General features: G+C 39.6%; 1 long non-coding RNA gene across 1 annotated transcript; it reads right to left on the bottom strand.

Moving 5' to 3' along the window:
• Positions 1-651: 651 nt before the first annotated feature.
• Positions 652-15,691, bottom strand: LOC309386151. The gene is made up of 3 exons (XR_014174357.1): positions 15,570-15,691; positions 2,305-2,402; positions 652-733 (listed from the first exon to the last, which is right to left on the bottom strand). It is a non-coding gene; the product is annotated as an uncharacterized lncRNA (long non-coding RNA).
• Between the last annotated feature and the right edge of the window lie 299 nt (positions 15,692-15,990).

Below are 15,990 nucleotides of genomic sequence, written 5' to 3'. Positions count from 1 at the left end.
TCTGCGTGAAAGAGAAAAAAAATGAAACTTTCAGGGTTTGAAAATTAAGCCGACTAATGTTACAGAAATGGCTTATTGTTATTATTTGGCATAACTAAAAAGTTGATATTATAAATTTATTATGAATCTTACTGCACCCCCCAAAAATTAGAAGTCACTACTTTTTCAATTCCTCCTCCCTCACTTTATCCCCTCTATTCCTTCTTCCTTCCCATTTTCCCATTGATTTTATTTCTATTTGTATTTCATATTAAGGAAAATTTAACTACCATGCCAGGTGACACCAGAAATACATTTAGTTAAAAGACCTTGTGATCAATCTTCCATTTCTATGTTCACTGCTGAAGATGAAATGGCGATATTATCACTGAAATCCAAGAAAAGAAAGATGAGATTCCACGTGACGAGAACAGGAATAGGACTAGCAAGTTGCCTGCTATTTATAAAATGTTTGAGGAACAGAGGAACAAATTGAAAAGTATCACCAAGCTGCCATTGGCTGGTCAGATGATTGGCATCCAGCTGGATCCTTCAGTCATTCAATTGAGCATCCCAAACTCCCAGGGAGGTTAAGACCTGGAGTAGACAGCTTTCTCTCTTACAAGAAATGCTGTCAGCAAACAGCTCCTGAAGATTTTAAGATTGAAACAGCCTCTCCAATGTGCTTTTGAAAAAAAGCACAGAGCCTCGATTTACCATTATTTAATCGGGCTCTTCAGTAGTAATAAATCATCTGCATATTGGAGAAAATGGATAATAATCCTAATAAATAATTATCCCACTTCATAAAAGCATCTAAAAGACAATTTCCACTAAACCAATTGCTTTTTTTCTGTGACCCACCAGCATTGTAGAATTTAATTACTCATCTTTTACAGCACAAAATGATTGGTGTGTGTTTTATTTTTAAAGCTGTCATGTAGTGAGACAGGAAGCGAACCCAGCATTCACTTGATATTTGTCTTCTGCTCTTGCTACATTGGAGTAGTGGCAGAACTATATTGCTTTTATGTAAGGACATGTGTCTGTCTGTGTCTGTCTGTGTGAGTGTTTTGCAGCTGCTGTGAAGGGTGAATGGAGGGAGGGGGATGCCAATGAAAAGATGTTATCTACTGAAATGAGGTTGAGAAGAACATTTTAAAAAATTTTCTAAGATGCCACTAAACTGGTATATGGGTGCAATTTGTTGGAAGATTTTAGTATCAATAAAGGAGAATATTTGTAGCTCAGGGTTGAAATGAGGGGTCCTTGGCGCTCTCTGATGTTGGTTGCTTTCTTGCAGTTGTTTGATTACCCAAACTAGGAAATATCAGTGCCAACTCAACAACTTCACTGCACTGATGATGTTGCTTACTTTGTGTAATGAAACGTCTGCAAGAAAACAGCCAACCTCAGAGAACACCAAGGAACCCCCTCAAGTCTTTGTCCCATTACCTTGTCCCATTCCCACTCTGATGCAGACCCCTTTAGTTAAAGTATATTGACTGCCAAAGTCCACAAAGAGAGCCTTCTCTGCCATTGCCTCCATCCTGTGCCCTCAGAGGTGAGTCAGCCCCCCCACTCTTCTTGCCTTCTGAAAAGGAGTCAAAATATGGCTCTGCGGCCTCATGTGGGGAGGCCCCACAGTTACTTAAATTACATTGTATTGTATTGTATTGTATTCCATTGTATTCTATTCTATTCTATTCTATTCTATTATTAAACATTGCATTGTACACCATACAGAGGTGATATTCAGATGGTTCTGAATGGTTCACATGAACCAGTAGCAGAAATCGCACCCTCTCCAGCTCTATGCCATCCTATTTAGGCACCTTTTTGAGGCCAGGCACATGTGCAGAAGGCACACAAACGAGCAAAGCGCATGCATGGAAGGGTTAGGGTTAACCGACCCCTGACCACCCAGACTCTGAGGAGATGGGTGGTTCAATAGCAATAGTGCTTAGACTTATATATCCTCTCTAAGCTTTTTACAGAGTCAGCCTATTGCCCCCAACAATCTGGGTCCTCATTTTACCAACCTCAAAAGGATGGAAGGCTGAGTGAACCTTGAGCAGGTCAGGATCGAACTCCTGGCAGTCAGCAGAATTAGCCTGCAATACTGAATTCTAACTGTTGCACCATCACGGCCACCATGCCTCAAACTCACCCACATGGTTCAAAAATATGAAAAATAAAATAAATAATAAATAATTCATGTTGTTTAGGAACTTGAAACAGGAATACATGTAGGAACTTAGACTTTGGGGAATTTGAGCTAATGGTGCCCAGAATGTTGGACTTATGTCTCCAATGGATAGTTACCTTTCCTTTAGTTTCTAGCTGTTTCGATCTCCCCATCCATGGCCTGTGTTCAGCAACAGAACCACTGGTGACATTTTGGAATTCAATGACCAATGTGTCTATCGAAGTAAATAAGAGCAAGGGGTGACTCATGCTGATAAACTACTTGTCAACTCATAAAGCATTCCTGGCCTGCTCTCGAATTTCCATAGGCAAGAGGGGGAAGCTGCCATGATCAGAAACACATTCATGCATACATTTCTCCAGATTGTATGCCAAGTTACCAGAGCCATCTGGAGAGGCATATTTTCTACAGCCCACAAAAGTACTCCATTGGATAATATGATTTATGACATAACCTGGGAGGAGGGAGGAAACAGGGTTATGGTTGGGCAGTTAATCAGGTGGGGTAGAGCTGACTCTGCTCGGGTATGTACTGACATGTTGCTCCTAATGCATAACTGGATTTCTTTTGAAACTTGGCTCGAGGCTCATGAATTAATTAGGGCATCCATTGGAACCTTGACACTACTATTGCTCCAACTCTGTCTGCAAAATACATTGTCCCACTGTCCACAGAATTCACAGTAGTTAGTTGTCAAGAACTTTTGTTTCAGCACAAAGACAACTGCTTCCCCTCTGATGCTTGAACTGGGACTTGGACTAGAAGACCTTCAAGGTCCCTTCCAGCTTTATTCTGATTGATTGATCCACTTGAGGTGTTTGGGGCAATTGCAGGAAGGAGGAGTCACTTTCATGCATTTCCAATGCTAAATGCAATTTGAAAGCAGGCAACTGAAGCACTAACAAGTTTAAATGAAGACATTGTTCACTTTGCATAATCAAAAGTTTGCTCCAGATCTCAGATTCTATAAGGCACATCATTTGTATAAGGCTATTTATCAGTATTTTAACCGATACTTGGAAAATTGATCTCTGGGCTGTATCATTATTATCATCAATCATTTTTACCGTTGGATATTTACTGTAACCAGGATTACAGATACAAATTGTCTAAAACTGGATATTCAATACACGATGCACATTTACATAATGTGAGTCTTAATGTGTCTTAATTAGTGTGTCTTAATGTGTACATTAACAGCAAAATCTGATGAAATAACCTAGGGCTATGCAAAACCTCTCTTTGTTCCATGTGACAATTCTGTTTTCTATATTGGTTGCATTAGAAGTTTGGAAGTGTCATCTGCATAATGTATAATGATTACTTCACAATGTAGTAAAAATTCTGCAGACTGTTATAAAAAAAAGCTGATGATAGAGATAGATAGATAGACAGATATTTTCATAAAGCCCTTCCCTCTTTTATAAGAATCATTTCAAGTTTGGATTTGAGAATGTAGAATAATAAGGTTGGAAGGGACCTTGGAGGTTTTCTAGTCCAATACCCTGCTCATGCATGAGACACTATACCATTTCAAAGAAGTTTCTTAAAAGCCTCCAGTGGTGGAACACACACAACTTCTGAAGGCAAGCCATTCTACTGGTTAATTGTTGTCACTGTTAAGGAAAATTCTCCTTAGTTCTAGGTTGCGTCTCTCTTTAATTAGTTTCCATCCATTGTTTCTTGATTTTGCCTTCTGGTGTTTTGGATTCCCTCCCTCCCCCCGCTTCTTTGTAGCAGTCTCTCCAATATTAGAACATTGCTATCATGTCACAAATTTAAACAATGCCTACATTTGATTAATGGCCCTGAATGATATGTATGAGCAGCACCCTTGCCTCCAAACTGCTCTATATCTCCTAGAGCAGGGATGTTAAATTTGCGGCCCATGGGCCAGATGCGTCATGCACTAGTCATGCCCAAACCCAGTTTAGTGAAGGGGGAAAAAGTCACAATATGTCACATGATGATGCTGTGATGACACAAGTTTGACACCCTTGTCCCAGAGATCAGTTATAGCAGATATCTTGTTTTCCCCCACCTTGCCTGTGAGCTATGCACATGGAATCTTTAGCAACAGATGAATGGCACTTCTACATAATCCAAAAGGTGCTCCCATTGGCCTTCTCCTACTTCCAATCTTCTGTTTCCTTCCTTAAGAATGCAGTCGTAAAGTTCTTAAATTGCATTGCTTGAATGAGGAACCATTCCACCCTCCCTAAACTAAAGGAACAAACTGCAAGCATTTTTCTATATTCATTCTGGATGACCCCTTTTAAAAAAAAATCATTGGCAGTTGAGAAATTTTTTTTTTAAATTACATTTGTATTGCTAGTAAGGTATGTCATTTTAACAAATGGATTCGGTAACCTTGAAACGTTACTTGCTAATCCAATACTTTCCAAAACATTCTCATTCATTTCTTCCTAACTCCTTTCCAAGCCTTTTAAACTCCAGTTACTTATCAATGCAAAGGCTTAGATAAATAATAAATATCTTAATCATTTGTTCTTCTTATACTGTTTGAAATTTTAAGAAACATGTTCTGATCAAGGTTTCACAAATACTATGTAAACCAGAATCATATTGGCAATAAAGAAAGTGTATTTTCCCCAACATTTAGCCAACATTAAAAAAGCAGCCAATCATGTCAACATTCTAACATGTTATTTTCCTTAAACATTGTTGACACACGTATTTCATTAGGCAGCAAACATTGTAACCCACCAAGACAGATTCCCTGCTAAGACCAAAGGCTTGTAGGGAATTGCATTAAGTATCATGTCATCGGAGCAGATGGTAACACAGATCCACGCTCATTTGATCTGAGAAAGCAATGTAGGATCAGACCACATTTAAGTCCTAGGCTTAATACCTGGGTGGACACCAGACTGTGGAGTTTGGATTCAGTATTTGCCTTATCTACCAGCATTGTTCCATGCCAAGAATGAATGATACCTCAGCCCCCACCCCCTGAACACTATACATCAGTCATAGAGGTTGAAAAACTATTCCAGAAGTCAGTGGTGATTCAACCCAGTGTTGTTGCCATCTCCAAGAAGTCACCTGCAAAGCTGATGACACGTTATCAACAAGGCAATAAATAAATGATCTATGATATGCTTTAAAGCATTTTTATTGAGATTCCACAGCATAGCATCAGTATGCCTACAGGCATCTCCTATGGAGTTGATTAGGCCCCACCTGGTTTAGTTTATTGTACACAATTTAATTTAAAAATAAATTACATGTCAGCATGATGTCTACTTGTACTTCTGATGCTTTTTTAATTCTACTTTTAAAATATTTTTAGAGCACCATGTTTTTGATCATTTTCTTTCATATTTTTAATAGATGAATGAAATATTTTTTCTTTAAAAAAAAGAGGGGAAGAGCAGTTCCAAATTTGCTTAACATCAACAACATACCTGTAGACCACACACTGGCTTGATGAGAAACAATGATATAAACTTTGATAAAGCAGTTGTAAGGATCCCTCTATTGGGCAGGTATGGGAACCTCCTGAAAACCCTGGAGTTCAGATTCAACACCTCCCTTATCTGTCACCATTGTTCTATTCTTAGAATGAATTTGCTAAGGAGCCATGGAAGTCTCAGCTCCCATTGATTATAAACCTAAATTGCTTTTGTGCTTCAGCTTCCTTCACTTAACAGTAAGAAATGTTCCCATCCCGGGCAAGAAAATAGATAAGCCAGGAGCAGAGCATGTAATTGATAGGCATGGGAAAGATTCTTTTCTGCAGCCCAATATATTCAGGAAGGAAGGCCCATATTGACCTCACTTGCTGAATCTATTTTGGATACCTCGCCTGTATTCCCAGCACAGTTCACAGAAATGTAAATAAAACTGCACTTGTAAATCAAACCCTGTTAGGGATCGGCAACCTTTTGGGGGCTAAGGAAACCTCTAGAATCTCACAGGTTGATGGGGGATTCAGAATCTGCAGGACCGAATCTGCAGAGATTACTTACTTCTTATCAAAAGAGATTCAATAAACAGCTACAAAGCCCTTTTTAATAGAAAGTGAACTAGCTCCAATATTTGAGCTTTTTCTAATGTTGCCATGAATGTCAGGAAGAAAAATATTCGAAATGGTATGAGCAAATTGATGTGGAAGGAATTATCTGGTGGAATGGTGAGATCCCATATCCTGAATTTGTTCAGGCCAAACTTGACAACAACCTGTTGGAGATGTTCTACGTTCTCCTGCACCAAACAGGAGTGGGATTCAGTCAGGTTCTCCTTCCAACTTGAATTGTATGAACTTTGCTGCAGGTAAAGATGATGATGCTTTGTTTGCAGTCTTCCAGCTTCCTACATATTTTTTTTTATTTTGAGAAAACAAAAGTCTAGTGAGACAGGAAGCCTGACAAACACTGAGATAGTCATCTGGGAGAGCGGGGAGCAGAGCCTATGGACTCCATGTTGCCCATTTTTGATGTAGCTACTCCATCATAGGAAGGAGAATGGTCATGTTAGTGAAGCGATTGACTAAGCCAAACTTAGAGAAAGAAGAAGCGCAACAATTTAATTCATGCTGAGCAATGCAGACTCCTAAATTCAATATACCCACCGGAGAAACATGTCTAAAAATGTCATCAATCCTCTGAAAATCCTGGACTCCATTATTTAATTTACATCATGAGAAAAGGGTGGTAAAAGTGCCTAGCTTCTTATTTTGTCCCCATTTTTAATTATTATGCATTTCTACCATAGCTGCAAGAACATGTTGATTCTAAAATCAGTATAATAATAATAAAAAGCCCATGATGTTGGTGGATTTTTATATTTTGTAGACTCTGCAAAAATTCTCAGCTACTGCACTGTTTGGAGACATTTATAACATCATATCGATGTTGCTTTACTTCCACCCTTGTCTTCCCAGAGACAGCTTGTTTTCAAAGGGAAGGGAAGGGAAGCTCAAGGTTAACCGAGAGCACATCCCCTGCTTGATTCTCTTCCCCTGCTCTTGACTCAAGCCAAGCGTAATTTAGCATTGCTTTCCATATGTGGGATCAAACAGCAGGAGGGAAGTGACCACCTGGAGGATTGTGGCACTCATATTTAATTTGTTGCTTTTAAAAGAAGAAAGGAAGGATTTTCCCCCCAAGGAAAAGTAATAATAGTGTTAGGTGTGCAAAGCTATAATTAGATAGCCTATCAAGAGTCTTTTACTGAGTCATATCCCCTCATGCTGCTTTGAAAAACAAGTCGTAACAAGGTGCCCTTTTCTTTAATGAATGTGAACTTTGTATAGCTGGAGGATTATTAATATGGCTCTTGTTGGGGCTTCCAGTTCTGTGTTTTCCATTGATAAATATCTCCATTGGTACCTGAATCATTGAGCCAGTTAGACTTGCTGAGGCCCAATGCCATCTCACGTTCTTTAGTTTGCTATCAGATATGCAAGACAGTTTTCATTCCCCAGGTACAGGGGGGTTCGGGCAATCCTCTAGCTAGGATTCTGCTGAGTTCGGCGTAATCCCAAATGCCACCCCTGGCTGGACCCTCCCACCCACCATACCCCTCCAAGGAGTCTCCATGTGGCCCATTCATCATGCCAGGTAAGTGCAGGGTCTGCGCAGAGGCTCGGGGTGGGGGGAAAACGAGTCTACCAGAAGTGCCAGAGGTCCAGAAACAGGCCTGTTTCTCCGGAGGACCTCCAGAGCCCGGGGGAAGCAGTTTTCATCCTCCCAGAGGCTTGAGGAAAGCCTTCGGAGCCTGGGGAGGGTGAAACCCCCCCTCCCGCTGTGGTGCAGGAGCCCGACTAGGGAATGCCTACCACCTAGAAACGGAGCAGCGAACCCATTGCTGCAATTTTTGAAGCTCACCCCTGCCCAGGTACACTTATGCCCCTGCAATAGTCCCAATGATCTCAGACAGAGAACATCACTTTTGAAAGATCTCTGAATGCTTTTTGGGGGGACAATGACCCACAGTTGGCCCTTAAAACAAGAAAAGCTCCAGTTCTTCCAAGCCACACAAATGGGTTTCCCATATTATGCAACTGAAGAAAAGCAATCCTGATATAAAGGATGAAGACAAGAAATAACATTAAGTCTCTTAAAATCCATAAGCAGATGCCACCCTCATCAATAAGCCACAGTGAATATGGCAGCCACTTTTTAAGGTAAGGGGTTTTAAACAAATAAGGTGGAAATGACTCAAGGAGAAGGTTAAGGATGCAGATGAAGTAGTGGAGAAAGAAAGACAAACAGAAAGCAGCTAAGACACCTAACAGCTTTTAGTAGGAATCCTAAGAGAAGTATTGTAGGCCTTGAGGCAAAGGAAAAGGACATGACCATTGTTATGTATTGTATATAGTTGTCAGTTGAAGTTCTCAGTCTGGTCCTCTATTGGAGCGGGAAAATACTCTCTCCTGATTGGTGTGGGCTGATGAGCTTCCCTATGAAAGGAGCTGCGTCAGCCAGGGAGAAAGAGTTGCCTCACAGGCAGTATTGAATAAAAAGCTGTCAGAAGTCACTCAGGCCTTGCCTCCATTCTTCACATAATAGCCATTTGTCCTTTCTCTGCTCTCCAGAATCTCTCCCCTGCTTATGATTGACAGAATTATCAAACATTCAAATTTAGGGTTATTAATCTGAGCCTCTTTGCATTCTCAGAAATCTCTGAACAACAGACATTTTGAGAAAGGCTGTCTTTTGGGGAACTTCATGAAAAGCATGGCAATTGTCTGCAAGATGGTATCTCTTTCTTTTAGAATTAATAGCATGGATTACTATCTATGAGAATAAATAAACCAAGCTGGGCCTAAGAGACAAAATAGCTGCTAAACCTTTTTCATCCGGCAAGATAATCCAATGGAGCCCACCCATGTTGGTCCCACTCGGAGATCTATGTTACGAGTGAAAGACACTGCCCCTTCACATCTTTGGATATAATCTGTCGGCTCAGGATTTAACCAGGACAGCCTGCATTTGAGCCTGAACTCAAACAATAAATGGTGCTGTTGTCTCTACCCAGATTAGGAGAATAATATTTAAGATGGTACAATTAGGATGAATTTGATCTCCAGGCAGAAAATTCCACAAGTGCTTCTCACCATTTTGAGGGCTATAAAAAAGGAACCATATCCTGCCCCTTACTGAAAGGAATTCATGGGCATGGACAGCCAATCCCAATTACATACAAAGGCATCTGGACACACAGGTGATAACACCTTGTCCAATTTACTGTCCCCAGACATCAATGGGTATGGGTAACCTGTAGGAAAGATAGACTTGTGGGAATTTCTTGCAGCAATAGCTCATCTTTTGGACAACCAAATCTGAGACTTTTTACAAGATTCTGAAGTTATTGCTTATTCTGCTTTTATTCATTGTTCTGATATGAACCCACTGTATTGATAAACTATCTACTGCATGGTCCTCCCTTCACTGATAAAGTTTCCAGCATGTCATTCCCTTTCTATTCTCATCTACATCAACTATTTTCTTTCCATGCCTTTTTTTTTTTTTGGCTTGATCTAACAAAATAGGTTATCTACCCATTGTTGTGCAAATGAGCCAAAGTCAACATTCAACCAGCCCACCTTCTGGCAAACAAGGATGCTTTTTGAAGAACTAGCAGCAAGGGTGGGGCAAGGGACATCCTGCCTTCTCTCACTTCACATTGCAAAAGCATCATGGGTTAGTAGGAATGTCCCGTTGCTTTGTATACAGTGCTCAACTCTTCAATTGTGTGCAGAGGCAGACTCCTGCCATATTCATAAAGTGGCACTTTAATCATCAGAATATCTGTTCATTTTTTTAAAAAAGGCCTCTGTTTCATTGTTATGGCTGCTTGCTATGACTTAGGAGCAGCTGATTCAGATATACCTTTAGAATATGGTGCAATCATGACAGAAAAACTGTTGTATTAAATCCCACAGAGTAGATTGCTGGATGTGGATAGCACTGACATACAGAGCTCTATGTGGCAATTGGCTTTCTTCTTTCTTTTCTTTTTCTTTTTGCTTCATGAAAGAACATCAAAATACTCAACATAGAGAAGCATCCTCTTCTCTCCGCAGGTGAATTTCAAGCTGAAATTTTTGAAAACCAGTTCCTAATATCAAGTTCTTAGTATTTCAAAACGCAGAGATGTTTATGTTTGTTTTGTTTTTTAAAGGGCAATCCTTTTTCTGGGCTAATTTTTAATCACAACACTAAGTATCTTAGTAATATGTTGCTTTGAAATACTCTTTAGGGATTTGTCAGGCCCTACTGTGACTCTAGGTATGGTTGGTTCATGTGCAAGTTGCTATATGTTTAATTCTTCATAACAGAATTAGCGAGTTCCCCAACAAATGGTAGTCCTGTTTGTAGCTGTAGATTCTTCTTCCTTTTTAGTTCTCCCTGTGCCATTTTTTTTTCATTTTTACTTCTGACTTTGAAATCAAATTATCTAGAAGAAATTCAGAGAGCAACAAGATGGAAGTAAAAATCCTACAGAGAGTTAGGTGGAACTAAGTATTCTTAGCCTTGAGAAGAAAAGATTATGGCACTTTTCAAATATCAGAAAAATGCCACATGAGAAGACCAAGACTTGTTCTCTAACATGCAAGAGTATAGACCACAATATAATAGCAATAGCACTTAGACTTAGATACCGCTTCAGAGTGTTTTACAGTCCTCTCTAAGTGGTTTACAGAGTCAGCCTCTTGTCCCCAACAATCTGGGTCCCCATTTTACTGACTCTGGAAGGAGGGAAGGCTGGGTCAACCTTGAGCCGGTGAGATCTGAACTGCCGAACTGCAGTTAGCAGTCAGCTGAAGTAGCCTGCAATGCTGCACTCAAACCACTGTGCTCTTTCTAAAATGATTTTAAGTTACAGTTCCTTAAACATCATGAAAAACAACCCAGGAGTAAAGGCAATTTGATAAGAGTCTAAGACAATAGCTTCTTCATGACTGAATATGTTAAAGGAGAAGTTGAAAAACCATCAAGATGGAGGGTCTCATTTGGATTCTGACACTGAGCATTGGACTTAACAACTTAATGACTTTTCTATGACTTTCTCTGAAATTGGGCCTCTGGTGTCCCTCTTCACCCATGAGTTCACTGGGCTGTTATTCTTTCCTTTGCCCCAGATGTCCACAGATCACTGTGAACTGTAATGTACTAAGTATCAAAATAGACTGTGGTTTAATGAGTGGCTAAATCAATACTTCTGTTCCTAGCTGTGTTTTCCCTATTTATTTTATTTTTATCTTTTCCAGATCTTTCTTTTCTTACCCTGTCTTTGGGCTTTTATTTCTTACTGCTTCAGATCTACAAATGTCCCATCACTGTATTACCTTTACCTCTTTCTTTGGAGAAATGACGCTAACCAATTTCATTATATTTAAGTACAATGACAATAAAGATTATACTTATAGTTAGGCAACAAAAGTCCAGGGGTAGCTCTTAAAGACCTTCTGAAGATGTTGTTAGTTGTTTGTTTTTAACAAAAACTAAATGTGAATCAGCAAAGAAGAATGGTCTATTAAGTATGAATTCATTAGTATCTCTAATGTATGTTACTTTTATTGTGAGTGCACAATATAATTTGAAGAGGAAAGTGTGGAAGTACCTCTTTTCCCATTCTAAAATCTTAGTCTAAATACAATCACCATAATATCTTTGAAACAAATAAAAGGCATCTCATCATATGTGTAAAGTATGTGTTATCATACATCCAACAATGTTTACCCTTCAACCTATCTCATAGGATAGTAATGGTGAACCTTTTTCCCTTGGATGCCAAAAGAGCATGTGCGTGCACGTATGACAGCACACACAGGCATGCCAACACCCATAATTCAAAGACCCCCCAAGGCTTCACCCCCTGTGCATGCATGCACAACCCTCACATGCTCTCTTCACCCCCTGTGCATGTATGCACAACCCTCACATGCTCTCTTTGCTCCCTGTGCATGCATGCGAAACCCCTGTTTTAGTGTTAGCAGGCCTCCCTGAAGCCTCCTGGGACCAAAAACGGGAGGTAGAGGGCACGCTGCACCATCCCTCCACCTGATTTGGTGCTAGCAGGCCTCCCTGAAGCCTCCTGAAACCAAATACAGGGCACAGGGAGCACATTTCCCCACCACCACGCCATGCATGCGTGCGTGTCTCCCAGCAGAGATCCAAAGTCAGCTGGCCAGTGGGAGGCATGCACGCATGTGCAGTAGAACTGACCTGGGCAACGGCTCATGTGCCCGCAGAGATGTGCCACCTGTGGTAAGCGTGCCATAGGTTTGCCATCATGGTCATCGGATGATTCTTGTGGAGAGAAAAAAAAATGGAGGAAGGGTCACAGGAGAAGAGCCTTCTCTGCAGTAGCTCCTGCTCTCTGGATCCTCTTACCCCAAGATGAGATTGGCTCCCACACTTTTGATGTTTCAAATGAGCCTCAAGATCTGGCTCTGACAGATATCTCAGGGACCCAATTCGAAAGCTTCATCCTGGAAGTGGTTGGCTAAAATTCAACACCACTTCCCCTCCCCCCTTCCTGTGCATCCAGGTCCCTTCTTTACTATTTTGTCTCCTTGATTTTTATCTTTTAATCTGCTGTGTTTTTTTTTTTTTTACAATGGATGATGTTAATGTTTTTCCAATGTTTTTATGTTGTAAGCCACCCAGAGTTGTTGGCAAAAGATGGATTGCAAATAAATTTTATAAATAAGCAAACAAACAATGTATGACACCTCAATTTCTGAATGATGTAAAACTCATCAATAAATACAATATCAAAAAAAAAACCAAATAATCCTACTTAGTTTAGCTATAAGGAAACAGCCCATGGTGGAAAGATATGGCAAAGCATTATTTCCACGACACAACTGTCTCTGAAGCAAGTTAATGCAGTGAGAAAGAAATAGAGGAAGACTTCAGCCAGTATCCATCCACCAAAGGAGGCTTCATAGACCTCCATTAATATTCAAGTTTGACTTCTCTAAAGAGTATGACAATGTAGTCCATTTAGCCTGCTTTCTGTTCATTTCAATAATTTAGATTGCAATCCTAATTGCACTTACTTTCAGAAAGTTTCTTGGGAAATCATTGTGACAGTCAGCCAAGCTTATATGGGACTGCAGGGATAGGAAATTTAAGGACAGCTTAGCATGAAGTTAAAAACTACTAAAGGAACAATCAAACATTTGAATGAGGTCTCTGAAAACGAGCCATCAGAAAGAAAGACAGCAGCCTTATTCTATAGGAATGAAACCACAGGGGATACTTGATGGGACTGGATGAAACCTATTCTAAAGTATTCAGTATCTTTATAAAGTAGACTTGAAGGTGGTTTAGACCATTATGGGAAAGAGCAGAAAATGATCCTTGTCAACTAATGGAAGAACATCTATCAGCAGAAGCACCCTGCTAGGCCATCTTCATTTTAACTTTCCATCCAAACATTTTTGTGACAACTTACAAATCAAGTTGTGTTATCCTTTAATTGAAATAATCCAGAACTCCAGACTAGGTCCCAATTTATAGCTTTGAATAGCATTGGAGTTTCCGATAGGTCATCCTCACAGCAATTTCATTGTTCACTCTCAGAAGGAAAAAAATTGGAATCCACTCACACCTTTTCCAACTAACAAATATTATTAAAAGACAGGACTCTCCTCATATACTGTCTATTTTGGGGTGGTTGGGTGGAGCGGTCCCAAACAGGAGTGGAGAATATCATGTGATCATACCTGAGCTGAGTAGCTGAAAAACACACATTCTAAAAATATGCATAAGGTTGTTTGTGTCTTCTGGTTTTGCCTCTTCTAGTTGGAGGGACAGACATACCTATCAGAGATCCTCCAGATTCAATTGGAGCAGAAGCATTTGAAGATTTCCACACTCCACCCCTTGCTGGTAGCTTCCATACACACACAAAGGGACCTCCTGGCTATTTGTTAGGGCAAAAGCCCTTCAATTCAGCTGTTGATTTCTCATGCAACTAGTAATTCACTCTGGAAACTAAACATGTAGCCTTCAGGTTTAACAGCTGACACCTAAGCAAGAGTTAGACAGGCTGCTTTTATCTCCACAGCAACATACTCTAACCATTCCAATATGATACAGAGAATCCATGATTCTGGAAGTCACTCTTTAGAAAATTGTTATTTATAGAAGCACTTCTGAAAGACACACTTTTCTTTTTGTCATTTGTTGGTCAATGAGTCGGTTGTGAAATTGTTGTATAACCAAGTGCCTGTAAAATAAAGATCATTTTTTCCCAGAGTCTACAAATCTATTCTACATTAAATTGGAAAACAAACAAAAAAGATTTTCAGAGCATGTGCTTCTAGCTACTGCTGAATTTCAATGTCCTTCAGAGTGATGATATCTCATTTCATCTAATATGTATTCCCCATATTTTTTATTTTCAGCACCTACACACTGATCTTCAGGTCAGATTATATACATTTCAAACTGATTTATGCACCGGAATAATGTGCAAAGAGATTAAAGGTTTGGGGAGAAGAATTTTGGCATGGAAAAATAATAAAGTCACATATTCTTAGGACTAGTGAATGCATAGGTGATACTCTCGATCCTTGATGTCAATGTTTCTGAAATGCTAGCTAGTGAATGAAATCTCTGCATCCATCATTTTCTGACATCAGCTGTTAGAATACATATTACTCATCTATTTATTAGATTTTTATCCTACTTTTATTACTTTATAAGTAACTCAAAGGAATGAACTTACTTAATATTCCTTCCTCTTCTTATTTCCTGCACAATAACAAAACAATGAGTTGGGTTGGACTGAAAGAGAGTGACTGGCCCAAAGTTACTCAGCTGGTTTTTGTGACTAAAGCAGGACTAGAACTCACAGTGTCCTAGTTTCTAGGGTAGTACCTTCACCATTCCACCAAACCGGCTGAAGGTCTTCTAAACAGAAGGCAATTTAACATTATTTTATATAAAAAGTCAAATTTAAAAACTGCTGAAAAATATTCATAAGATGCTGGAGAATTATAAGAGGACAAATAGAAAGTGATTTTAAAAAACTAGACTTCCCATCTGGTGCTGATTAAGGCTCTGCACAGTTTAAGAAATTGCTTGTTCCGCTTCTGGAGAAACAAAGTGGACTGAAAATAATTCCACAAGAGCTGAACTGACAAAAAAAGAGTCAGCGAATACATCAGATTTTTGGAATTCCTTTCTAGATTAAGAAAAGTATTAGAATTACCCACAACTTTGCTCTAGCCAGAGCCTCCCTGCAAAGAGATTGGAAAATAGTGATCTCTAGCATGGTTGAGAATTCTGTAAACCAGGGGACAAGACATCCTACGTAAACCATGATTTGGCACCTTCAAAGGGTTAATTAGTTCACCTATCAATGAAAACAATTAATCTGTGGACTGTCTTACCTCCAGAAGTTGGGTGCTCCATTATTGGAGGTTTTTAGAAGAGATTGGACATCCATTTGTCTGGAATGGTATAGGATCGCCTGCTTGAGCAGGGGTTTGGACTAGAAGACCTCTAGAGTCCCTTCCAACTCTGTTATTCTGTTACTCCCTCTCTAAACTATTTTAGGGAGTTGCTTGTTTAACGAGTTTCTAGATAAGGACCTTTTGAAAGATAAGCTGTATTATACCAGATTTTCTACACTGGATGAAAGAAGCTCTAAGTAAGCTTAAGGCTTAACAACAAAAGCTTTAATTTTTGGAAAACAGCAAAGAAAAATGGGCTAAAATGTTGATTTTGGAAAGTTATAGGACTAGATAGACTTTGAAATATTGTTCTTTCATGTGGGATATTCATGTGCGATGAATATTTGTAAAAGAATAT

This window comes from Natrix helvetica, assembly GCF_964273705.1.
Source record: "Natrix helvetica genome assembly, chromosome: 2".
Lineage (NCBI taxonomy): Eukaryota > Metazoa > Chordata > Lepidosauria > Squamata > Natricidae > Natrix > Natrix helvetica.
The sequence above is the reverse complement of the archived record's forward strand: the minus strand, read 5'-3'. Positions and strand labels throughout refer to the sequence as shown.